Source organism: Amblyomma maculatum, chromosome 11 (genome assembly GCF_055883805.1).
Source record: "Amblyomma maculatum isolate TAMU_Amacu chromosome 11, ASM5588380v1, whole genome shotgun sequence".
NCBI classification, from domain to species: Eukaryota; Metazoa; Arthropoda; class Arachnida; order Ixodida; family Ixodidae; genus Amblyomma; species Amblyomma maculatum.
In genome coordinates this window covers 27,552,623-27,580,536 of record NC_139354.1, presented here as the reverse complement: position 1 = coordinate 27,580,536, position 27,914 = coordinate 27,552,623, and the positions used below count along the sequence as shown (strand labels likewise).

General features: G+C 49.2%; 2 pseudogenes; both read right to left on the bottom strand.

The window, feature by feature from the left end:
- Window positions 1-451: 451 nt before the first annotated feature.
- Window positions 452-4,651, bottom strand: LOC146173235 (uncharacterized; annotated as a pseudogene).
- A 788-nt stretch (window positions 4,652-5,439) lies between these two features.
- LOC146173234 (uncharacterized) lies at window positions 5,440-20,007 on the bottom strand (annotated as a pseudogene).
- Between the last annotated feature and the right edge of the window lie 7,907 nt (window positions 20,008-27,914).

Genomic DNA, 27,914 nt, shown 5'->3' with positions numbered 1-27,914 from the left:
CTGAAGCAGCTCGGCGGAGAGACACGGCACAGCTTAAGTGGCGGGATGATAATGATGATAATGGCCTCTGTCAAAATGGCACATACGGGGGATCAGAGAAATCCCACAATGTGATTGTTTTTTTCCATGGAGTTATTTTTTTTCTTCCTCCATGGTGATTGGTCCTCTTTCTCGCTTCACTCCGGCTATATTAGGATAGATGGCGCAACAAGCAAATGCTGTGCACTGAACACTTTTGAGACAAGCGGTGTCGATTTGAGGAGGCTTACCTGCGTATGGATGAACTTGCTAACCAAATCATGCTTGCAGAGTACTTTTCTCGCACTGCAAGTTTATTTACGCAACCACTGATGAATCGCGAAAAAACCGTTTATTTGCCGAAAGGGACTCACACATGAAAGCACACTTGGTTATGTTGCAGGAGCCAAGAACTTCTGCTTAATAGACGACTTCGTCCACTCGAGACGGTATTTAGAACAGATAAAGCAGAACCGTATAAAAGCGTAAGAACGGCAGCATGCGTCCCATGCTGACCTCACTGGTTATAGCGGCGACTGCAAGGAAAACGCGCAGTTGCAGGTTGCTTAAAGACTCCTCCAAAGAACTCAGTTAGCGTCCTCACAGTTCTTTGTCAAGGCAGCTTCGCCGTATTTTCCGCTGCGCAATGCCAGCTTGAACTTCCTCGCCCAGAGTCGAGCCTCTCGCTTGCGTGGCGCGGGGACCTCGCTGAAATCCGGCCTCTGCCAAAGCGGGTCGTTGGGGTCCAGAGTGAGCAGTGCAGTAAGCCTCATGGCGTACTCCAGGTTCTCGCGAAGGTTCAGCATCAAGAAGAAACAGAGATTGGAGGCACGGCACCACGGTCTTGTCTTTTGCATACGGCTTTCAGCCTCTGCCAGATACTCGGACATGTGCGCACAGGATTCCACCACGGACTCTGTGACGGCGTCTTTCTGGACAATAGAGTTGATTGCGGCGGGGCTAAGCCCTGCCTTATCTTGCACGCCGTACAGAAGTTCGACGACCTCGAGTTGACCGAATTTCGCTGCCTTCAGGTATCCTTCCTCCAAAAACCTGACGTCAGCGCTGTAAAAGAACAACCGCATGCATGAATGAGGCAAACCAGGAATCATTCTACGTAAAGCGGTCGAAGCTATCCTGTAAGGGCTGCTGACATAAAGCTGACCGTAGTGATACACTATCCGACAAAGCATTCTGATTACACAGAGGAGGTATTGTGCTAGAATGCCGCATCGGCTTCATCATTTTTCCCAATAATTGCGAAGGTTTCTCCCGGACGTAGCACAAAGAACATATTGCCATTCTATTAGCATTGTGCACTCGTGCCAGCTGAAATTCAGCTTCGATCTTAGAACAATCTGAGGATCAGTGGTTACTCGGTAGTATACTGCTGCTTTCGAACGCACCATCTTCCTCACACGAGACAAACACTCCATGTTACACCCTGCCGCTACTGCAATATCGTGAATTTAGCGAGAGCAGCAAACCAATAGTTCGGTTTTATGGTGCCTCTGCATGCTCATCTGTCGTGAACTTTGTTAGATAGAAATATCCCTTTCCAGCGTTTATGGCCTGCTTAGCCTCTTTCATTCTCCCATCCTGATTTAAAAGACAATGAGCTTCCTAAGCCCGCCTCAGGCAGCAAGTGAGCGACTTGTAACTGCCACTGTACAACCTTTCCCACTTTGATTCTTTGTAATCTTTTACCTTACCGAATTACGCCAGGAAACGTACACAACCCGTGGAAATATTCGTAAAAAGCGTTATTTATACAGCTCATTTGATTCAGCCCAAAGCATAAGGATGCAGAGGGCATACTCGCATGGCTTCCTGCCTGAGCACACAAGCGAGACGTAAACTTTGTGCTCTAAACGAGAGAGCAGCGTATCTGGCATCCCACGGTCCGTAAAAAAAAAAAAAAAAAAAAGCAGTGCTCGTATACAGGCCAAACTATAATTGGCACAGTAGGCCGTGAGCCTTGAGCCAAGGCCCGTCTTCTTCCCTTCCCCGCTTAGCCTAATTGACTTCAATTCATCACCCATGGCCACGGGAAATTGTTTCCAACAACTTATACACAAAAACCAATACTTATTTCCAGAAAACACTTTCGATGACAGCTCTCGCATTCATTTTCTCCTAATTTTCTTTTTTTTTTATTTTTCAGCACGCCCCGCCGCAGTAATGCTGTGGTTACGGCACTCGCCTGCTGTGCCCAAAGAAGCGGGATCGAATCCCAGCCGTGGCGGCCGCTTTTCGATGGAGGCAAAAAGCAATGCGTCCGTGTGCATATGCGTGCTCGCTAAAGAACCCAAAGTGGTCGATATTTCTGGAGCCCTCCACAATGGCGTCTCTCATACATAGCCTGAGTCGCTTTGGGACGTACAACCCCACAAACAAAACCCTTTTTTTCGTTTTTTTTTTTTTTTTTTTTTGCACAGACCCCCTCATCAAGTGAATCCTTTGAAGATTAGACCTAACGCTCTTACCTGGGTGCGGCCTCCTCGGCGTTTGAATGGTAGGCATACTGTCCCAGAACCAGGAGCACTAAAAACGGCTTAACCACGCCGGCGGTCGAGCGAGCCTTCTTTGCGAGTTCTGTCAGGAACCTCCCTCTGGGGCAGAACACGTCATCTTCATCATAAGACGTCGCCACCGTCATAGTCAGCGCCCTCTTCATTCGGGTACGGAAGAAATCCAGGATGTCCCCGACCGGCTTGGCTGTGACCACGGCTAGCGCCAGGCAGCAAAACCCGATGATGAGGCCGGCTTCGTCCATGTTCCTCCCGGCTGGAGCGACTCTTTCGGATCAGATCTGCCAGGTAGTCGACGATTCCGGGCGAGGTAGGCAGAGGCTCTATTGGTTCGTGCTTGCGCGTGAACAGATCAGGTATCTTGTCCAGCTTCAATACGGGCGTCAGGACGCCGGGATAAGGTCTGTCAATAATAGGGTCCCTAACCTTGTATATGCTGGAGAACAGAGGCTGCTCCGGGGTCGTCGGTGACGGCGTGGCTGCAACGCAGTCCAGCATAAGTCCGTCGAAAGAGTCGTGCCATTCGTTTGAGGCGAGCACTCTGAGCCAGGAGGCATACAGCGAGCGCCGGGTGGCCTCGTCGGGGTACTTAACACCCTTAAGAACTTGCCGGGCGCCTTTCATGGCGACGATGTCGCTACAGTAAGGAGCGGTGACCTATGCGCTCAAGCAGCTGTGCCTCGCGGTTGATGATCCGCGTCAAATGAAGGAGAATGTCGGACATGTCGATAGCTGCAAGCGGTGAACGAATGGTGTGAACGTTGATAACGAGTTCGTCCAGTCAAGCAGCAGCATATAAATGCCCAACAATCAAAACGGGAGGAAATACAGTTCAAATACAGCCTTGGAGTCCAAGTGAAGCACCTCAGTCGATCCAATATGGCGGCTTTACGGAATAATAACCACAAAGCTTCCGAATCGACAATCGGCAAAATGGCGTTCATTTCGAAATTTCACATCAAAGCACCGTAGTATGTAGGTAGTCGTACACTAAACGTCCCACATTTTAAATGTGCCTGTTTTTGTTTGTTTGTTTGTTTTGTGTTCAACTAATATTTCTACACAAACAGTACCTCGTATTTATACAGGCCCTCATAGTTTAGGCAAACTTGTCTCTTCAGATTGTATAGTCTAAGTTCATTTAAGATTTGCGTTCTCAGGGTGCAGCAACGTTGAACTACAGCGTGGAAACCTGCTGTTCCTCTGCTCCCAACCTGATGCTTGTATGGGAGGAGCCACGCAATGCGATTTAGCGGTCATGCGCAAATTTTAGTGTAAAAATGCCCTGAAGATACATTTGTGCGTCATAACTCGGACAACGTCCCAGTTTGCCGGCGGACCAAGGAGACCAAGGAGCAAATGACGCGGCTCCGCGCTCTCAGACAAGTTCGTGGCTTTACCGCGGTCCCTTCCGCCAGCGAGCGCGGCAGAGGTCTCAAATTCTCTCGCGATGGCGCCGCGTTCTACATCCGATCTGTTTTGATGTGACTCATTTTCGCCCTGTCCGCATGGCTAAGGGCCTCCAAGGGCGAGTGAAGATTCCATGCGAGGTAGCGCAATCGGACGGCAAACACGAAAAGAGTGAAAAACCCCTGACACCATTTTTTACAAATCGGAAATGTCCAAACTGATGTCACTATGTATACCGGGTGTTTGAAATGCTGACAGAGCGTTATTGTAAACCTTGCAAGATACGTCTGTGCAGGTGGATTGTGCAACAAGGCTGACATTATGCACGTGATAGAGCTCAGTGATTAAGCAATTAACTATCTAATCTATCTAATTACGTTAGGAAAATGAAGGCCGGCAACATAAAGGCTGAATCCAGATTTTAAATTTTCTTTATCGGCAATGCAGTTCGAAATATTAAAAAAAAAAAGCTTTCTTTTTTAAGCTCGCAAAGCTGAGTTTAGACAAAGATACGTTGAGGTTGCTTCCCTTTCCATCAGTTAGAGGAAAGTCGGGCATAACTGGCGTACTTTCAGCGAATGTCCCATAATGCGCATGGAAAAAGCGTCCAGCGAAATGCGCGCAGTCGTTTCAAGCAACTACCGGCTTTGGTCGCAGTCCATGAAATTCGCGCATATTTCGCACCGCTCCATGCATCACAGCGAAAAGGGTATGTGAACGTTGATATAGACGAACATAGCTACACGGTAATTAAAAAAAAAAAGAAAAACTTACCGGTTCGATGAATAGTCAGAAAGAACGCCAGACTCCTCGTCACCCAATCACTCGTCAACCGTGGACGTCGTGAATCTGAAACAGCTCCGGAAATGCCACAGCGATCACGACGGGAGGGAAAAGAATCTCGTGATGCGATTGGTCCACATACGCGCTCTTTATTTCGATTACAGCAGGATAGATGGCGTAACGCACTCAGTGGCGAACAGAGGCGGAGGGCTTCAATTGGCGATGGGGCGATTCCTTCCATGACTACAACTACCCCGCGGGATAGATCAGATAACCAGGAGGTGTGCAGGAAGCCTCGACGTTAAAGAACCCCAGGTGGTCGAAATTTCCGGAGTCCTCCACTACGCGTCTCTCATAGCCCGACTCGCTTGGCGACGTTAAACCCCACAAACCAAACCAAACTCCAAAGCCGGATTTTCTCGAAGTTTGAGCGCTATCGCATTAAACATGCGCTGAGATATACCCGTTAAAAGAAACCAGTCATTATGGTGCAGGACTCATATTCTACATGGATACAAAACATAAAAAAAGAACATAACCACACGTGTGCTTCTACGCAGCAGACAGTAGTTTACTTGGGAAAAATCTTCTGAAGGAACTACGCGCTTATTTTGTAGTAACATTTACAGAGAAAGCCAAAGTTATCATTGCATATGACTGCCAGTGAGGCTACTGCAGTATTTCTTCTCGCATCCATTGCAACCAGATATTTCTTGGAAGTGCTTTATATTGTTGCTTCAATACAACACTTCCCACGGCCGAACATCAATTATTGAAGCTCAAACTTCGAATAGGAAAGAAAATCCTTGAAAGTAAAGAGAACAATTCGTCGAAGTCATTTCGCCTCGTTTTAACGCCATGTAAAATTATGGTTATCAGTTTTTTTTTAGTGGAAATGGCACGAAGACAGAGAAAGTTTAGAACCGCATTCATTGTCCAAAATATACTTAATACGGACACTTGGTAACAACGGAATTGCAAAAAACTGCAACTATAGATAAAAAAGCGGCACACATTTGACATACGATACTTGCGACATAAAGGCGCGGCTATAAACGCAGCATGGCCCCAATACTGGACGTTTATAGAAGAAAACTGCAAATTCATGAAAACTCGTACTTATGCACTGTTTAGGGACGTCCAATGCATTCTGCCCTTCGACTCAAAGGTCTTAGACTTGGCAGCTTCGCCGTACTTTCTGCTGCGAAGGGCACGCTTGAAGTCCCTCGCCCAGAGTCTAGCCTCTTTCAAACGCGGCGCGGGGATACTGCGGAACTCTGGCCTCTGCCACAGCTAGTCGTTGGGGTCAGGTGCCAACAGAGCAGTGAGCCTCATGGCGTAGTCTAGGCTTTCGCTCAAGCCCAGAGCCATAAAGAAGTCCTTGTTGGCCGTGCGGCACCATGGTCGTGTCTCCTGCTTCGGCTCTGCGGCACCTTCTAGGAACTCTGAGACGTAGCGACTCGAATTCTTCATGGACTCTGCACTACAGTCCCGAATAATCTGGTTGACCGCGGCGACACTGACTCCCGTCTTTTCTTGGACGCCGTACAGAATCTCGACTACCTCCAGTTGACCGAACTTCGCAAGATTCAAGTACCCTTCCTCCAAGAACTTCATGTCAGCACTGCAAAGAAATAATAGCGTGCGTTAATGATGTAAACTGCAGTACTTCCCAGGGGACAGCCTGCTTTACTGCACTTCTTGAACGGATGCAAAAAAACAGGCGAAGCTATCTAGGCTGCCGCGTCAAAACCTGCATTTCGCATATTGAACTTAGAACAATCTGTAATCAGCCAGTGGCAGCGATGAGCTCGTGGTAGGGTGTTTCGCTTGAATAACATAGTGCTTATTCACGTGACGTCACCTGCATGACACATTTATAGGAGCACAATGACGCGCAACAAGTTGGTGATCGCACCGTTCCACGACCGAACTAGCCGGACAAGCATGCTTTCCTGTAAATCCAACAATGATCCAGCCCTTCGGCATGACGAAGAGGACTTTTCAGTGCCCTTCGACACACACAATAGATAACTGCAGTTAGATAAGTGCAACAAAGGCACGCGTCGCTTTTCTCTCTTTTTGTTTGTGTATAGCTAAACGTCTCAGAACTAACTTCAGTCGCGTTACCAGCTGTTACCTGCAAGCGGCCTCTTCCTTGGCGTTGACATAGAAGGCGTATTGTCCGAGGACGAGAATAACGAGGAAAGGCTTAATAACGCTGGGCCTGGAGTAAGTTTTGCGGGCGAGTTGGGTCAAGAACCTCCCACTGGGGCAGAACATGTCGTCCCCATCATAAGTTGTAGGCACCGCAGCCATCAGCGCCCTCTGCATTCGGGTCCGGAAGAAATCCACCACGTCCCCGACCGGTTTGGCTGCGACTACGGCCATCGCCAAGCTGCAGAACCCTATGATCAAGCCAGCTTCGTCCAGGGCCGCTCGGCTTGTGTGACTCTTTCGGATTAGATCTGCCAGGTACTCGACGATGTCCGGAGATGAGGGCAGAGGCTCCACCGGCTCTCGTTTGCGTGCAAAGAAAGCAGGAATCGTGTCCAGGTTCAGCACTGGCGTCAAGACGCCGGTATAAAGTCTGTCAATGACAGTGTCTCTTGCATTGTAGATGTTGGCGAACAGAGGTTGTTCTGGTGTCGTCGGAGACGGAGTGGCTGTGACGCAGTCCAGCATTAGATGATCAAAGGAGTCGTGCCACTTGTTGGAGGCGAACACTCGGAGCCACGAAGCGTACAAAGAGCGGCGAGTGCCATCATCCGGGTAGTTGAAGCCCTGCAAGACTTCCCGGGCACCCTTCATGGCCACGATGTCGCTCCAGTCATTGCGATAGTGTATAAAACAATCAGTGCCCGGTGGAGCAGCAAGCCTGAGCCGGGCGAACTCTTCCACGGAGCAATCAAGAAAGAATGCTGTCATATCTCTGCAAAGATCGACAAAAGGTGACGTTACTGTTGACAGTAAGGTGAGTTTCTACTCTTGTTACAGAATATAGAAGCCTGACAGTCTAGAAACTGCAGGAAGCACGGACGAAGTAAGCCACCTCCTGTACTCTCGGCTAGAACCGTTTACTAGTTAAAATGATACTCATGCTTCGGTAGGGAATACGTCAAGCAGTGCAAGCTGAAATAGGGGTATGATCGTATCACGCTATCGTTTATCGACTTTACGGTCTGTTGCAACCTGCCGTTTGCTATACATTTTTCCTTATCGCATGCTTCAACGGGCTGTAAATGAGGCAACCCCTCTTCACTGGGCGCCGTTTACGAATGAGCGTTGTGGCCCGTGGTATGCCGAGCGGGTAGCCGGTATCTGTGCTAACTTCCCTTGTTAATGGGCCTAATTTCAGCCACAAGTCTCAATGAACGCTGCTGAAGAAACGACGAATTACCTGAGGGGCTTTCTAAGCTTCCAGCTTAGTGCTCCCCTTCTAGCTTTCGGCCGACGGAAGCCTGTTGTAGAAGACAGAAGTTTCGACAGCGGTCCTTTGTCGAAACGTGCCAGCGAAAGCGGCCCAAATGTCGTTTTTCTCTCCCGTGCGTAGGGCGAACGGACGTAGTTCCAACTTCCCAGTGTCACGATTGTACAAGCGGCGCAGTTTAGAAAGGGTACACGCCTATATGCATGTATTGAGGTACCACCGCCTCCTGAAGATCACGCCTACCAAGAGCTTGAACATCGGGAGCAAGGGAATGACAATATCTAGTCGGTTCGTTTGCCATTCCCTTCCAGCATGATGATCATAGTTATTTTCGAAGTATTCTGCCTAATGAAAACGCTCGTCATATGCTGCACAATGTCAGTCCACCGTAAAGAACAGTAGATGGCCATAAATATTCCGTTTGCCACCACTACGGCTTCCCTTATAGCACACCAGAATTCATTTTCTGAAAAGGAACGCAGCTACGTAATAGAGGCTCCGCTATAATAAAACTAGCCTAGCTGTTTTCCGTTTCCATTCTTGTCGCCCATCTCCAAATGGTGCACGGTGATAAAGACTGTATTTCAGGGACATCAATAGTTGTCTTTTCGCAATTTTCCCTTGCCATTTTGAAGCATAATCAAAAGCGGCAAGTGACTAAGAGGCACAACAAGCTTCTTTTTCTGTTGTTAAGGGCGAAGGGGACGAGTTTGTTTCGCATTTAAAGGAAATTGATGTTTAAGCTTGGCAATTAACCTTCTGACTGGCCAACGATCTGATTAAAATGACCTTGTGTGCCGCAATTCATGGGTCAGCGTTCGACGCATATTGTACTGAATTTTATTTGTACTGAAAAAAAACGAATAAAAACAGAAGGAACCCAGATCAAATAAAATCTATATTTTACCGGCCTTAATGCCATTTGAAACAAAAAATAATCAAAGATGCATGGAAGGTGCAGACGTTGACAATAAAAAGAATTTGAAGAGAAAGCGATGAATTAAAAAAATAGCTGAGGCTTAGCTTTGTTAAGCCTGGTCAGATGCGAAGCATATTGATTGCTAAACTCGGCTTTCCATGGTTACACTTGGCTAAACTTTTCTTTCCTTGGTTACACGTGCTTTTACACGGTTTAAACTTGGAATGCACTATGTTTTCCCATCGCATAAAACTAGGTAATAGCATGACTCGTCTCTCCTCTGTCATGACGTCAGCGTATCACGTGGTGTGACGTCACCATACCACGTGGTCCGCACAGCGTGCAATCGCAGCCGACGGCGCGAGCTGGACCCCCGTCTCTCCTCTGTCGTGACGTCAGCGTATCACGTGGTGTAACGTCACCATACCATGTGGTCCGCACGGCGTGCAACCGCAGCCGACGGCGCGAGCCGGTCCCCCGTCTCTCCTCTGTCGTGACGTCAGCGTATCACGTGGTGTGACGTCACCATATCACGTGGTCCGCACGGCGTGCAACCGCAGCCGACGGCGCGAGCTGGACCCCCGTCTCTCCTCTGTCGTGACGTCAGCGTATCACGTGGTATGACGTAGCATTCCACATTCTTTGCACGGCGTGTAACCGTCACGAAGGGCTGTGGTTCACCTCTAGCAATATGCTTCGCATAAAAACTTGCCCTCTTGGCGAACCTGGTTCGCCTCGACTTAGCTTTCTTGCGCGCGTCAGTAGGGCGACTGTCCGTTCCGTGGTCGCGCCAGTTGAGCCTACAGTTTCTGTAGTCTTTGACGACGACAGCCGTGCGGGACGTCGTGGAACCGTGATGCGAAAAGTCTCCTCAACCGCTGCGCCGCTTCTTTATTTTTGTACAGAGTGAAAAAACCCTCTCGGGGAGACAGCGACGCGCCGCCAAGCGCAGCGCGCGTCGCTGAGAACCCATCTCCGCGTGGTCGGATCGTATGGTGACGGTAGGTGGTCGTGCATTCCTCGGGCAGAGCTCACCTCTCCGGGTACCTGCGCTCGCGATAGCGCCTCTCCGATGTCGGGGAGCTGGCGCTAGTCTACAGGAAACAAGTCGCCGACATATTTTGAGAGGCAAGCGTAGCATATAATATACTATTATGCACGCATCGACGCGCATGTTTTAAGCTTCCTATCCGGGGCAATAATTTTCTTTAGGGGAGTAAAAGAAGAAAAAATTATTTGTGGTTTAGCTCTGGTTAACCTAGTTGCGAAGCAACAGCGGAACCATGGAAGAAGGAAAGAACTTAGGAGAGGCCCTTGCCATTCCCAATGCATTGGAGAAAGTGTGGCGGAAAAGTGACGTCAAAATTTAGGGTTAGCCAAGTCGGGCCATTAGCAACGGCGACGCTGTTGCTATGAAAACTCGGGCCACTAGCAACAGCGTTGCTAAGGGCCCTAGGCCCGTGAGCGTCGTGGAGAAAGAAAATGCGGAGGGTAAAGGAGGAGGAGAGACGTCGCAGCGTCCGGTCACGACGCGGCCGCGCCGGCTTCAAAGAAATGACGTCAGGGCTTCTCCTAAGTTCTTTCCTTCCTCCATGGGCGGAACCTTCTTTTGCCTGCTACGTTATTCCCCTACCACGCCCTATCAGTGTAAGGGGCTACATTATTGGGTACACTTAAGCTCATCCTATAAGGGTATGACGCAAGAGCGTAAACTACGAGCCCTCATATAAAGTCCCACTTCAACCAAGCCGTATGGACGTGCCTGCGTGTCGTAGGGGTAACGAGAATGCAAATGGTTCCGGCAGGCTGATTCTGATATCACCTTCCCGTATGAAAGGAGCGACCCGAGTTGGCAGCTCCTGCCCTTGGCACAGGGGTAACGTGAATTCAAATGTCATGGCAGGCTGATGTTTTTTTATGAGAAGACCGTAGCTACGCCTCTTCACGACATAGCTGCGGCCACCCGAGGTCTCGCTTTAGCTGTCGTAGTATTGCTTTCGCAATAAAAGTGCACTATAGTGGAGAGGCTGCAGTCAAATTTTGACCACGAGCACTGACACGGCCGCTCGATGGAAGCGCACTAGGTGCGGCCTGCTACGTCGCCCGAAACCGGCGGGAGGCGCCTACTTCCCGTCGCCACCTCCACGGCGCCACCGTTCGGGGACAACCGCGCGCGGAGAGCTGCGCCTGGCTGCGCTTTCAGGGAGGCGTCGGCGTGTTAGAAGCCTTTTATTTTAAGGGTATAAGAGCTCCGCTTCACACAATTAGGCAATACGAATTAGTATATACTGTCATGTCTAGTGTGACCATGTCAGCACCTAGCGCTTGCTCGGCAACGATGCATACTGGAGTGTACCCCTAAAAACTTAATGTGACGGTGGATCAAGGCCACTCGATTGAAGAGCTCGCATTGCCGTGATGTTGCATTCAGATCAAGTTGTTTGTCCACGAGAATGTCACCCGGCTGTGAACAATTCGAAGCTGTTCAGCTGCCATGGTAGCCTAATGCATAACCACTTAACTATGTCGCGAATTCCGTGGGTCATTTTCATACCATTTACTCATTCCTGCATACAGCTTTTATACACAAATTTATGTAAACCTGTTCTAAGCTGACAGCGCTATCCAATAAAAATATATTGTCGTACTGTGAGCAACCTCTGTGAAAATGCGACATGTAACCACCCTTTCTATCTCATTCTGACAAATGTTTTGTTGGAAATATGAAGATGTTTGTTAGGTCAAATCTACATGATAACCTGGGATCTCCGACTCAGTTGGAGACCTTAAACTTTTTACGCCAGAAGGCTATCCCGTCATGGCTTCTTGCATTTTGCATGACTGAACTAAGCGCGCTTCATAGAGCCGGGCTGCCTCAAGGTGCTACGTATATGCGCCGAAAGTTTTTATTACCGTTTTTATTGGCTGCTCGCAAACCCGTACAATTTTTGCTGGTTTGTAATTTTCAATGGAAGAACGCGCATCGAGTGTTCCTGTTGTGAAACTCTTATCTGCGATAACAAGAATGTTCACGCTTCAGAGCGCAACTGCAGCCGAGATTCAGCGAGCAGCCGAGTACGCTTATTAAATGGCCACACAAAAAAGGAAGAAAATTACCAATCGCAGATGGAAAACCTTTCATGAGAGATGTTTATGCCATAGCCATAAATGTCGCTCCACTGTTGAGTTGACATTTTCAGCCCAGCTCGCTATCAGTGGGTTATATATATATAAAAAAAAACGCTTCGTACCGTTTTCTGATATGTCCTCACAACATAACCTGCGAGAAAAGCTTCTGGTGCTACCTCATCGTGTTCATCTGCTTCACAACACATCGTTAAAAATCTTAGTTCACTGGCCAGCTTCCTGGTAACTAAATAGGTTAAACAACGCGACGGAAACACAGGAAAAGAGGACGACACAACTAGCGCGGTTGTGTCGTCCTCTTCTCCTGTGTTCCCGTCACGTTGTTTGTACTGTTAACCTATAATTGATCACCAACAAGTCCAATCTGCTGTCCCTTGTAGCAAATTCAATGGCAGCTGATAGGGCATTATGCTTCTGCATCTGGACTTTTAACCTCAGCGCCGCTTTCATTTCAAAGGAAGCGAGTGCATTTCCACTCCTCGCTACTGCCTTTGTCTGAAGCGAGCTCAGCAGATAAAATTTAAGGGTCTCTTAGATGTCTCTTAAGCGGAGGACGGCGAAAGCCTACCCTTGTCCTATCATTTGCCTCTCATCGTTTGCCACAGTTCGTCATTTCAAGTCGTCGTTTAATATATTGGTCGTTTCCCAGTCATGATGAGTCTGCCTGCGTAGTCATTGTAGCCCTTACCACTCATAACTAAGCAGGGTACTCATTTAGAATCAGCAGTGGTCATAACATGTCATCCTTTCACATATTGGTTATTTCGTAGTAATTAGCAGTAATGATGAGTCATGCCTAGCTATTGTATTCATTACCACACATCGCTAAGCACTTGTACTCATTTCTAATCAATTGCGGTCATTACATGACATAGTTTGATATACTGGTCATTACAAATCATTCTAGTCATTATTACCCATTATTAGTCATTACCTCTATCAATGTCTATTTATAACTTTTATTGATTACCTATCACCATCAATTATTTTCATTCTTAATCTCACTCTTTGGACGTCCGCTTTTGCGACAGACACACCAGTGCACAGATGCGACGCACAGATTACCGCCACAGCTTCTGCGCACAGATTTTCGCTTCATGAGCCTAGAACGGCTTTCGCCTTAAAAAAAAAAAAACAAACGCATCCCGTCTCAACGTTAACGTGCTTGCACACGCGCACACAAAATTTTGCGTTTACCACGCAGACACGAGGCGAACGCGTCCAGAAAGGAAGCAAACCGCGCGCTCAGAGCCGGCGACTCTGGCGGCGACGTGTCCCCGAACAGTGGCGCCCTCAGCAGAAATAGCGGGCGCGACTGTAAACTCCCCAAGGACGCGCTTGCCCATCGACGGCGGCGCGACGCAGCAGTCCGCACCCAGTGCGCTTCCATCGAGCGGCCGTGGCACTGATATCGCACAGCACACGGACGTCCATTGACTCACGATTCCATCAACCGTCGGTTGCTACGGTCGGGAGAATTCCCTTTGTCTGAATAAAGTTTTTCATTCATTCATTCATACGGTCAAGATTAAATTTGCCTTTTCGGATCAGTAGCCGAGCGCTCTACCCACTCATCCATAGCGGCCGGTGAAGGCAGCGAGTCTCTTCAACGACAGGCTAAGCTCCAGCTGTACCTCACTTAGCCCAGCCGGAACCCTTCTGTCTTTGAGCCCAGAGCCACCGCCCCGAAGCGGTGCGCGAATGCGATACCCGATACGCCGACGCGTTTATGACGGCGTGGACTAGTGGCCTTCAAAGCATGCCATTTCTCGTAACCGTAGCCAGCTGCCTCGGCATTGGGAGAGAATACGCTAGAATGCTGTTTTACAAGCACGCTAACGGAAGAGTCCCTCTGAGAAGTTTCCATACAAGAACATGAAACTCAATCAGCACTTCCATGAAAGACGGACCCAGTACGCACGTGCATCTTGCAAGCTTTGTTGCTGTGATGTGCGCTCCAGAAGGCTAAGGCTAACCACGCCAAAACTGTTAAGTGCACTTTATTTGCAGCTTGCGTTAGAAACGAAATGTGCATGATTTCGCCTAAAGAATCGCTGTTATGGCGATGTAAGCATTGCTTCCCGCAGAGAACATGACAAATTAATATCGAAGAGCGAGAGAGAAAGAGAGATTTTAATGGCAACAAGAGATGTTGCTACTACGTTGGCCTACTCGGGCAACATGGACAGCGGACCCCACGGCTGCGAATCTAAACCCAAAGTCTCCCATTATTCAGTGACACCATAGCCTTGCTCTGGACCTGCGCCCAGAAGAGAATTCTCGATGGCACAATAACCATCTACGAATATACTTCCCCTTCGATGACTTCTGAGGACTCATTCCTCGTTTACTTCTCTGATGGGTGCCCAAAAAGTGGAGGTGCCTTCGAGGGATGAGACGCCGCTCAATATAAAGTTCGGATCATAGGGCTGCACAACTGGACCTTGTTGGACTTCCTTCCGGAATCCAGCACGTTTACCTTAAATTGATGAGTAATGGCACATCATGCCAAGCACATGCTGTCGCGAAAAAAGATAATTAAATTAACGACATTCTGAAACTATAGCACCTTCATGCCTTTCGGTATTCTTTAGTTCGGCATTCAGGTTTCGTAGGCAAGCAAGTAGGCTATCAGCGCGTGTATTCCAAAACACAGCTACGCCGTAGGTCAGCGGGCACTTACCGATTAGGACAAGCCCAAAAGCAAGGAATTGTGCAAGATTCGTACGAAGTTATGCGAGCTCTTCGCACCCGGAGTGCGGCAACCGGCAACAGTCAACCGATACTGACCGAAGGAAGCCGAAACCAGTAGAAGCTCAGAACCTACCGAAGCGCCACAACGACGGCAAAAGGAACCTCACAATGGGATTTATGGCCTCCGACATCCCCCGCCGGCGCACGGAGTCAATCTCCGAGGTCATGTTGCAATAGATCACCGGCGTTTTATTTCGATAACTATATGGAAGATAGCGATACGCCCTACGGCGCTTAAGCGGTTTAACAATTTTATCATGGAGGAAGGGAAGAACTTAGGAGAGGCCCTCACGTCATTTTTTTGAAGCCGGCGCGGCCGCGCCGCAACCGGACACTGCAACGTCTCTCCTTTACCCTCCGCATTTTCTTTCTCCGCGACGCTCATGTACCTAGGGCCCTTAGCAACGCTGTTGCTAGTGGCCCGAGTTCTCATAGCAACAGCGTCGCCGTCGCGAATGGCCGGACTTGGCTAACCCTAAATTTTGACGTCACTTCCGCCACACTTTCTCCAATGTATTGGGAATGGCAAGGACCTCGCCTAAGTTGTTTCCTTCCTCTGTGATTTTTATTCACCTTCTACCGAAACGCGGAAGTCAATTTGAAACTGCTTTCGCGAGTGGAGAGAGAGAGAGAGAGAGAAAACTTTTAATGAGCATAATAATCAGTAAGAATTCGCAGGAGCTGGGTGGTCGGTGCCCCTAGTCCAGGGCTCCGCTGGCAGCAGCTGACTTGCGGACTAGCTGGATAATCCAGGCTTGCTGGTCCAGGTTTTCGCTGGTCAGGGCCGCCTCTCACTGCTCGTGTGTCGGGCATGGCACTAGTAACGTTGGGTCAGGTTTGTCCTGGCATTCCCAAGAGATGTGATAGAGTGTGGGGCTTGCACCACACCAAGGACAGTAACACGTGTATTTTGTGGGGCTTATCTTATTTAAAATGTGAAGATTAGGGAATGTGTTTGTTTGCATTTTTCTCCAGTCTATAGCGTCCGAGGAAGGAAGTTGTTCGTGTGGTGGTGAGAAAATTCTTTCTAACCGTAGGTGTTACAGCCTGTCGCCGTAGGGTCCTAGGAGAGGGGTGGGGTAGGGATGGGGATCCGCCCGGTTTGTGAGAGCTCGGGCTAGATCATTCGCTACCTCATTTCCTTCTAGGCCTTCGTGTCCAGGTGTCCATGTAATTGTGTGCGTCTGGGAGATGGAACGTAATATTGCACACGCTCTTCTGTGAGGTTTTCTGGCCAGGTAGTCCCTGCAGGCTGGTTGGGAGTCCGTCACTACGTGTGATGACTTCTTTTGGTGGTCTTGTGTTTTTATGGTGACGGCTATTTCCAGTGATTCCGCTTTCGCAGGATCCTTGGCATAGATCGAAGCCTGAATGATTGGCCTCTTCTGGTGGTCAACTGTAGCTATTGTGAACTTGCCAGGCTCGCCGTAAGCCCCTATGCCCACGTAGACAATTTCCGCGTCTTTAGACAATTGTTTTTCCAATTATTTGACTCTGGCTTTCCTTCGACCCTTCTGTCACTCATGGTGCATGTGCTTGGGTATCGGGTTCACATAGATGTTGTTTCTTGTGGATGTCGGAATTTATGATTTAATCTCAGAAGTTCTTAGTGCCTGCCATAGCCCTAGTTTTGACAGGATTTCCCTACCCGCCTGCGTTGTTGTTAGGCGTTGTTTCTGACTCTCTAGAACCGCCTCCTTGAACTCCTCGAAGTTGTTGTGCACTCCGAGTGCCCAAAGACGTTCCGTTGATGTTGTTGGCGGGAGGTTTAGGGCCGTTTTATAGGCTTCTCTTATGATAGTGTCAATGGCCCTTTTATCAGTGATTCTAATTTCGTGATATAGGAGCCCGTAGGTAATCCTGCTAACGACTAGGGCTTGTACAAGGCGGAGGGTGTCCTCCTCCCTCATCCCTTTCCGGTGCCAGGTCACCCTTCTAAACATTCTGGAAATTTGGTTGACTGTGGTTTTGAGTGTTTTGATTGTATAATCCACTCTCAAATTGCTTTGCAACCACAGCCCCAAAACTCTGATCTTGTCCTTCTCTTGAATTGTCTGGTCTCCTAGAGAGAGCTGAATTTCTCCTGGGGACTTGTAATTTCTTCTGTGCAGCCTGATAAGTTCGGATTTTTCTGGGGAGCATTGAAGACCGCTCTCCCCGACAAATTCCTCGACTAGGTCTATAGCGGCTTGCAGAGCTTCTTCTTTTTGCGCCAAGGATCCCTGAGTAGCCCAGATGGTGATGTCGTCCGCGTATAAAGTGAAGCCATATATCAGTGCGGGTCAACAGTTTTTTTGCTAAATTTATCATTGCTATGTTAAATAGCATTGGAGAGATTATAGAACCCTGCGGTGTACCTTTGTTCGGCATGGGTACTTTTGGTGATCGGATCTCTCCAATTCCTATGGTGGCTGTGCGATCTGAGAGGAAAGCCTTCACGTATTTGAAGATTTTCTCCCCGCAGTGGAGGGAGCGTCGTTCGCCCGCACATTTGCTATGGGTGTGTAATGCATGCCGCCCTATTTTCACTGCACGGGCCGTAAGTATTTCCCTGATTCCTCTTTCGATAACCGCCCGTTTTCGACCTGACACTTTTCCGAAATAATCCCGCGACCAGCCTGAGCATGACGGAATTCTGAACTAACTAGCCCTGCCCGCAAAAGACCCGAAAAAGATGAGCTATGCGCGCTTTTCTAACGCAGATGTGTTTTTCGTTAGTTCAAATTTTAGCGAAATAAGGCCCTCGTTTTCCGGAACTGTAGCCTGAAAATTCCTTCTTGGTTTTTGGTTTTTCTTTTGTTTTTGTTTTTTCTTTGGCCTTATTTTCCACGGATAAAATTTTTTTACGAAATAATGCAGTCACATGAGAAGTTTTCATTCTTATATTTCCGATTGCAAATTTTGTAGCATATATTTCATTCATATATGCCTTCTATGATATCCTCACTTCAAAATTGGCTCGCCGCTGGATGTCAGATGCTTCAAAGCAAGAACAGGTCTCTTCTCAGTGCTTTTGCGATAGAGGTATGGGGGAAGTTCTCGTTTTCAGCAATTAACGTACTCAAAACTGAAGACATTACGAGCGTAAAAAACACATGCTGAATTAAAGGCATCCAAAATTTCACCCCCAACCTCGGTTGGGCTTTATAAAGAATTGCAATAAAATAATCGACTAACCTAGAGAGCCCAAATCAATATTTAGGCTCCCTAGTTTGCCTGTTTATAGACGCTCTTATAATTGCTGTATATACGTTTCCTGTGGCCCTGATATGAATTTGTATTATATAGATCGAACCCAAACTGTCGAGAATAAATATCGAACAGGCAATACACATTCCTCCAAACATATTTGCACAACACGAAAGGCTATCATGTCCCTCAAACTGCCTGACTGCAATAAATCTTTGTATTCAGCCAACAGTTCTCAGTGATTGCATCACTGAAATTGGCTTACAGCTCACTGCTCCTCTTATAGAACAACTTATCCTCATCGTTTAGAATACTACGTTCTTCCTTCCCAACGAAAGACTGCTGCCTCTGTTGTTCATGTGGCATTCTTTCTTCCGATGCAAAACGTGGAATAGCATGGCGCCATAAATCTGCGCAAAGTTACATGATTTTGTTGTGCAGTATAGAACTTTAGCTGCAGGCATTGGTTGTGTACCAACCACGTTTGTGCGGTGCCTTAGTGTTGAGAGGCTGGCATATCCTGCAGTCTCACTCGTCCATTCCTTTGACTTCGTGGACGAAGCCACCCTATAGAAAAAGCTTTTGTATATCTATGCTGGAGCTTATTGCTAGCCTTGGACCCAATATGTTCAGCAGAGCACTCCTTGTCAGCACGGTATCCTGGACAAATATGGGGTATTTCTTCGAGATTCTGGCGGTAACCCTCGGTCCTTTCCTTGTAGTCATCCTCCAGTCTTAGGTGAGTGCAGAACACGTTGCCTGTCTCACGTGAATGCCATAGTCTGATTTGACATTCGCGAGAAACCGGAATTCCTTCCTGCTTTCCTGGCGTCCGTCGTGGGAGAGTCCTGGAACAATTTACCTACCTCACAAATGAGATCCCTGTTTCTCTCAGGCATGCACACTGTAGGTAGGCCCACGCCACGTGACTTGGGAATATTTTAACATCATCCTGTACTCCTGGTCAAGAAACGCAACCGAGTAACGCAGTGGTTTTCCTCTCAACCTGATGACCGGCAAGCTCACTCTCAAGCGTCTGCACGAGGAACCTAGGGTGTAAATTCTTCTGAACAACCGTTTTTTTCAATCGGTCTTCCAGGACATACTTGATAGGTCCGGTTCAAAATGCCATCCACCAGATGGAAAGTGTGGGCCGCCTACCTTATCCCGGGATAGGTTTTCCTATATTTCTCCCGACGCACGTCTAAGCTGGCGTCGTCTTCTCGTTTCTTGCGGAGCGCCGGTCGAGACACTTGGTGCGCGCTTTGCGTAGCATGCAGTCTATAGTCTCCGAAGCTTCCGCCGCCACAGCTGCAAAAAAAAGTGTTGGACTCCTCTACCGTATGGTTGGTCCGTCAAGATTGTTGGATCGGCCGAGAACAAATCGCATGCACCAGGAACTTTGCCGGTTATTAAATCACAAAAAAAAAAAAAACGTCGGTAGGCACTGGCATAGCCAGAAATACACTTCGGGGGTTGTTATAAGCTCGCTAAATAAAAAAACAATGGTCAAAAAAAGGCTGAAAGAAGTCAGTGAGGGGAGGGGATGCAGAGCTCAGCCAATTCCAGGTGGCGTTCTGACAGCGAAACATCCCCTGGCTCCGATCATGATAGGCACCTTGCAATGGCTTTGCCTCTGAAGTGCGGCGACCTGATGGTATCACCTTCGCCTCGGGTGCTTGGATGTTCGAACCATCTGCTAAATGTAAAGTCACTCTATCGGCAGTGTATAAAGCCTCGGGAACGAGGGCACGATGCTTTATACTTCCAGTGTCGTGCAACACCGACACTGCTTACCCGAGCACTTCTCCGGGCTCCACCGACATACTAGCAATTAGCGCAGTTGGTCTCGTTCCAACGCCGGCATGACCGGAGCCGAAAGTAGCGAACACCAGCGAGGCGAGGCGTCGAGGAACCACGGAAGCGAGGAGCTCTTGGAATAGGAGCAATGCAAATTTATCTAGACGTGTGTAGAGATTTCAGAAATAAGTCTCCCAGAGTCCCCAGCAATGGTAAGACCTCGGTTTTTAATCACTGCCTTGTCCCTACATGCCTATGTAGGGAACCAGTTGTCCCTGAGCACTGGTCAATAGAAGAGCACCAATTGGCATTTTTGCGCGCATCAACATAAAAACCAAATTTCCAGATTCTTTCACAGTTGCCACGGCACGTCGGCGAATACGTCACCAGCTTCCAACGGGTAGGCCTGGCTTCTGACGCCGCGGAAGCGTGGATCGTGTTGCCGCTGCGTCCGTTCTCTCTGGCTTACTCTGTAATATCAAACTGACCCCAATGCTGGGCCGGTGATGCATGCGTCCTTCCTCCACCGCCGCCCTTAGGAAAAGCGTAGTTTCAAGGGCAGTCTCACCTAACGTCCCCCGTACGTGGATACCCGATGCCATGCGAGCTGCCGCTTCGCGCCGGAAATTAGTGTAGAACAGCCGTCGCCGAGGCAAGCCTGTTGCCAGGCCGAGGTTCTAAATCTTTATATATGAGGTTCTAAATTTTTCAAAGTGCCCCTGGCAATGAGGACACGCTGGCGCCTTCACAGACGTGACCGACCGCACAGACATTACAGTCTGTGAACGGAATCTTCCCCTCGAACATCTGGGCACGTTATTCTCATGCAGCGGTCGATCGCATGCAACACACAAAGGTTTCCCGGTCACTTCAGCCTGTCCGCCGACACGACTGTGTTTCATGTCGTGATTTGCAACGTAATGTGCCAAATGGGGGTTTCACTTTTGTACGGCGATCCGCTGACCGGTTTCCAATATTCTCACAGATGCATCGAATCTGAGACTTGGGGTTCGGGGCCGCGTACTTAGGCTTCGCTGCACTCTCATCGAATTGGTCTTAACAAACGGCCAGGTTATTATCCCTCAGGGCGACCTCTGCTTTTTTCTTCGAAGAAAGATTTCTCTGTGTGCAGTGTCTTGCTACCCCTGTACGATTCTTGTCTGTATGTCTTATACGGACTGTAAGTAGCTTATTAGGAATTAACGGTTAGGTGACCATCTAGCAGAAGCCGGTTGAATTCAACACAGGTCTGGGAGTAGATTGTGAAAAGGAAAAAAAAAAGAAATCGTGTCGTAAATCGCGAACCTTTCTAGCGCAGCCTTTGCTTTACATTGGATGTTTGTTGCACGCGCCCCTTCCTCTTTGTGTATTATTTTTGTTCGAGAGTTCGGTCCCCGATCGGCGCTGTTTTGATTAATTAAGTTACGCTTCAGAGAGATAGGCAAAGTACGGACCGCAGTCAAAGTGGCTCCAGAATTTGAGTAGGTTCCTGAAATCTGGAGATACGCCCTGCACGTACGCCCTCTTACGGCCAACATGACACGTGACGACCACAGTGGCAGGCGCCTTGCGCGGGCGGAGGCACTGGCCCGTCACTATGGGAACAAACACGGAATCTTCTACGTGGACGCCTCCGGCCCTCACCATGGGGGGTGGTACAGAGCCGCAGTCGTCCATCAAAAAATCACGGTGAATGGCCTAACGTTCCGAGCTCAAGGCATAACACATGCGGAAGAAATTGCCATCGCGTTAGCCGCCGCAGACAAGGACTCACGAGTCATCATCACCGACTCGAGAGGGGCCTGCAGAAATAATTAACAGGGGTATATTCCTCTCTTTGCGCACCGCATCCTTCAAAACAGTGACTACCTCGGGGCCCCCGCGTCTCGAACGATTGTATGGGCTCCAGCTCGCATGGGCCTCGGAGGCAATGAAACGGCCGACGCTGCCGCCCGCGCGCTCTCTCCGGGCAACGCCTTCAGACCCTTATGATACGGATCTCGAATTCAATCCGGCTCTCACTTTTCGAGAAATTACTGAATTATTTCAATTCGGCCATGCAATTTATCCTAAACCTTGTAAGGGCCTTACAAAGGTGGAGGAACGCACACTCCTCCGCCTTTACACCAAAACGCTGCTGTGCCCGGCAGTTTTCAAACACTTTGATCCTGCCTGTACAGGAAAATGCCCGCACTGTGCGGATAAGTCTTCGGACATCTTCCACATGGTGTGGGCATGCCAGTCAACCCCTAACCTCGCCTCCAAACCCAACCCCACCCGGGGGGACTGGGAGGCAGCCCTGCTCGGCTGCTCCGACCTGGCAAGCCAGAAGGCCCTGGTCCACCGAGCCCGAGCCGCAGCGGTCGCTAATGGGCTCCTGTATGTTTGCGTGAGGTTGCCCCGGCTACCTCAAGCTTCCACACACACACACACACACACACACACACACACACACACACACACACACACACACACACACACACACACACACACACACACACACACACACACACACACACACACACACACACACACACACACACACACACACACACACACACACACACACACACACACACACACACACACACACACACACACACACACACACACACACACACACACACACACACACACACACACACACACACACACACACACACACACACACACACACACACACACACACACACACACACACACACACACACACACACACACACACACACACACACACACACACACACACACACACACACACACACACACACACACACACACACACACACACACACACACACACACACACACACACACACACACACACACACACACACACACACACACACACACACACACACACACACACACACACACACACACACACACACACACACACACACACACACACACACACACACACACACACACACACACACACACACACACACACACACACACACACACACACACACACACACACACACACACACACACACACACACACACACACACACACACACACACACACACACACACACACACACACACACACACACACACACACACACACACACACACACACACACACACACACACACACACACACACACACACACACACACACACACACACACACACACACACACACACACACACACACACACACACACACACACACACACACACACACACACACACACACACACACACACACACACACACACACACACACACACACACACACACACACACACACACACACACACACACACACACACACACACACACACACACACACACACATCGTTGTTTTAGAGCAATAGCGTCTTCTCCCCATCATCACTCGTGTCTCATCACCAAGGCTAATACGAGCACTAAAAATGAGGTTCCAACCGTACACCATTACGAACAGCTGACAATATCGTCTGCACCAAAGCGAATCTGAAACGGTGAGGTATCAAGAGGTCGCCTTCAGGCTTCTAGCTTTTTAATGTCGATCGCCAAAAACAGACCTTCGTAGTGATTTCTGCGAAAACAAAGCACGTTTTTATTCACTTGCTATGTGCGTTCTTACTGTTGCGTCCTTCTGGATAAATAGTGCCGCACAGGAACCCCGCCGTTCCATTCCTACGGAGAACAAGAGCATATCTGAACTCATTGCGAAGAAAAGTGAGTTCCACCATTTTCAAGCCGAGCTTTACGGCAAGTGCTTCGCACCGCCGACATTTTAAGTACCAATGTCAATAAGCGAATGGTTACATAACAAACATTGTCGACATTTACAATACATTCCAACATCAACGAGCAGATGAAATTTCAGCCTTAGAGCTCTTGAAATTGACCAATGACTGCCTTCAGACGATGGAAAGACTGAAAATTGCTTCGAGTCTAAATACGCACGTTGGTTTCATTAAAACACAACAATCTAATAAAATTGCTCTAAAATTCAACCCGAAATCATATTGCAAAACTTTGTCCAGTCGGAAATGTGCACTTAAACCTTACACGAGATTGAAAACGTTTTCAGAAAACTACACAGGTTTCCTCAATGTTTATGACTAGCGGTGACACAGCATCACAACAAAGTTTAGTAACCGGGGCAGTGCTACATGACTTTCTCACTATAAATGGGAAGCGTGAGGCGTCATAGAAATTCTTGTATCGGCTCTATACACGCGACACACGGCATTTCGTCTCCAGGTTCATTGGTGAACCAAGGGAGCAGTTGAACGCTGCAGCGAAGTTCGGGTCATTGCTGAGCACGACGTTTAGGTCGTGTGCCGAGCCACGCGACAGAGCGTCAAGGCCGCTCTTTTTCTCGCAACGCTGCAGCATCAGGCGGACGAAAAAAAGCTGGGCAGCCGTCAGAATCCTTCCCTGCCCAAGGCGCAGGGAAAGGGAATTGTCATACTGCTTTACGGTGTGGTTGAAGATGCCAAAGGCGAACTGCGTGGACAGGATGTCACGGACCAACGTCATTGACGAACCCGACTTTTGTGCGTTGAAACAGTTGCTGACTCTTCGCAGCCTGTTTCGGGTCTCTTTGTTGAGCCAGCTATCCCCGTCGGTAATGCCGGCTTCGGCGAGGAGGGCGTCGAAAATGCAGTTCGCCACTCTAGGCGCGGCTCGTGATAGTTGCATGGGTTTCTCGCCAGGGGGCAAAGTAACGTTAAAAACGAGTGCTGGCACGTAGATCGTTTTCGGACTTCGCTCGTACCAGCAGGTCGTACTGAAGGCGGAGCGAGTCCAGCGCCTGGAGGAGCCGAGCGCCAAAGCTTCCAAGAACGTCCGCTCGTGATATTCCATGTACGTCTCGAAGGCCGTTGCCTTGGAGGTGGACAGCTCATTTAAGTACCTAGCGAACAAACGAGACTCTTTCAATTGCGTCGGTACCAGTACCTCGAAGTTGGTCTCAGAAATTATAAACCTGATTGCAGCTTTGGCCTTTTCGTCAAAGAGCGGGGAATTATCGACTCCGGTGAGGAATCCACTGGCGATGTCTCCGACAAGCATTGTGAACTGTAATGCGGTGAAATCACGCCGCAAACCGAGTATTTTAAGTAGTGACTTGTAAAAAAGCGGTAAGAGCGCCTTTTCAGCGGCTCGAAGACATAGCTGCCAGCGTGGAACGTCGGCTTTGACTTTGCCGTACGTCAATGTCGCGTAGAAATCGACCAGTGGCTTGGAGGGAGGAATGAAAGGCGAGATCTGAACCATTAGCCGTACGCAGAGGAAATTGATGACAACATACGGCTCGGTGCTCATCACAAGCTTAAGTACCTGCGACACGAGGCCGGGAGCTTGAAACCAAATTTTTGGGCGGCTCATCTCCAGGGTTATCGAGTGAACATCGCTGACAATCTCGTCTAGGAACTCCACAATCTCTGGCAGCGGCTCAGAAAAACTTGCCTCAGAGAGCACAGCGGGCGAGCTCGATGCGCTCAGCAATTCGAGGGCTCTGGCGAACTCCACTGTCTTCATAGTATGCGCTGGCGGAACGAAGTCCTTATTCAAACTCCTCACAGCGGTCAAGACAGCTGCCGTGTATATGCGAACTGCTTCGTCGATTTCAACGCCGTTGGTGGCCAGTGTTTCAGGAGGCATCACTAAAGGAACTTCGCGGGCTGCAATGTCAGGATGGCTGGCAACGCCGACGCGAAGAAGTGGAGCCACGCCGGTTTTACGGAGAAGAGTAGCCGCAGTTTCCCATATGTCCAGACTTTTGCGGACGGGAGGTGTCAGTGGGAACCCTTCCAGAGTCATGTTGAACATGAAGTCGAGAAAGATACTCCAGCCTTCGTCCTCGATCTGCTTGACATTAGCGCACTTGTCCAAGAGTATTCTCAACGGGCCCGTGTCGCTGGATTGCTCTGGGGGCTTCCGGTGAAACGCTTGGACTCTGTGCTCCACGCTGGATACGTACACGTCATCTGACGAAACAGACAAAGCTAACGACGCGTTCTGAAATTGACCTGACCAACGCCGGCAGACGAATGGTTGGAAGCTGTGGCAGGGGTCGTCGATGTCCCAAGAGAGTAGTCCATTAAGGAACGCGGCGTCTTTATAACATCTCTCAGAATCGCAAATGACCCCTTTCCGTTCTAAACCAGTAGCGTGGGGCACAGGCTTCGAGGCGAAGAGCATGACCAGCACCGCCATGAGGACTATTAGAAGTAGAAACGCAAGTGGATAAAGGAGCGCCTCCTGTGCTCTTGGCAGCAGTCTCGTTCCAACAGCAACATCATCGCTCGCAGTTGCTGTTTCGTCTTCTCGCGCTGCCCTCTTTTCCGTAGCTTTCGGATCCCCGGCTGCCAGGCGCCCTTGAAACCAGCCATCTCGTGATTCGGCCAAGTCCGTCAAGGTCACGTTGCCAACAGTTTCTCGGACTGAGTTCTCAGGCTCGCGTTGCGAGCTCAGGTTCGGTGTGCCACCCGCGAATTCGCGTCTGCTTAAAATGAACATGTCTGGTCGTGGCTCGCGGAAGCATACGGCATTCTGCCTCAGTCGTCTGCGTTTTAAATTTGTCATTGCTCTGCTGAACGCAGCGTTCTTCTTGCCCGACTTATCTCTGGTTTCTTTGGCTGCTAGTCGCAGCTCGTCGTTGTAGCTGAGACGCAGCGTCTTTTTGGGTTTAGGCGGCGCGCCTGCGCTATCCGGCGTTCGTCCGGCAGCCTCCGTATGAGCAAACGTCGCAGCGTTACAGATGGCAGGCTTTAGCAACCATTGCTTGCGAACACTGGTTGGAAGTCCTTTACCTTGATCGGCTGGCTCGTCCTTGCCACTGTCATATGTGACGGCTCGTGGAGCTGTACGGGCTGTCGTAGCGAAAGGCGAGTCTTGAGGAAGCTGATCCAGGCTGTCATTGGAGTCAGATTCGGTCAGCGACCAGGATTGCAGGCGGGCACTGGTGACCAGAGGGTGCTCCGGCTGGGAACTCGACGTTGATGCAGACGAAGGTGCTGCAGGCATTCTGAAGGTCATGAAGGCAGGAGGAGGAAATCCTCGAAGCACTGATGGGCAGGTTAGGCCTCGCTTGAAGACGGAAGCGCACGACTGTCTCGCCCGTGGCTCGAGCTGCGTATAGGTGTCACTGGCGATTGTTCCGGCCTAACGTAGAAGACGTTCGCATTTAAGATGAGTGAAGAAAAAGTTACACGTGCAGTATATAATGTTACTTTGCATTGGCCAATTCCGCCATATGGTTATATGCTATGTTTCAAAATGCCAAGAAGAGCCCCGCGGGGTTGTGCAGTGGTTACGGCGCTCGACTACTGTTCCCAAGGGCGCAGGATCGAATCGCGGCCTCGGCGATGGGATTCGAGGTGGGATGGTTGGTTGGTTCCAACCATCTCACCTTCCTTCCTTCCCTTACTGCATTATTCAGGTCTCCAGAGAAGCAAGTGTGACAGATTCAGCGCCTTTCCATTCCTGTGAACCAATTATGAAAGGCACGCTTCAGAACTCAAGTGAAAGACGTGACCGCACATATGGTACCAACCATCCCACCTTCCTTCCTTCCATTACTGCATTATTCAGGTGTCCAGAGAAGCAAGTGTGACAGATACAACGGCTTTCCATTCCTGTGAACCAATTATGAAAGGCACGCTTCAGAGCTCAAGTGAAAGACGTGACCACACATATGGTACACACTGCTAAGATAATAATTCATGAATAATGCAAACGCCCACACCGAACTGCAGAGTAACATGTGCAGTAACCGAACATTCACACACTCACAGAGAAAAGCATCATATTTTGATGTAGTTTGCGTGTATACAGCTAATTTGACAGTCCGGATTTCTAGCCAATTGTCCCTTGGTTTTCGAGGAAGGCCTGGCTTGGATCTATCCCGCCCTGATTTTCCTGTAAAACATATATTGCTAGAAATTCAATGAGGCTCTTGCTAACTCTGGCTACAGCATTTTCAAAT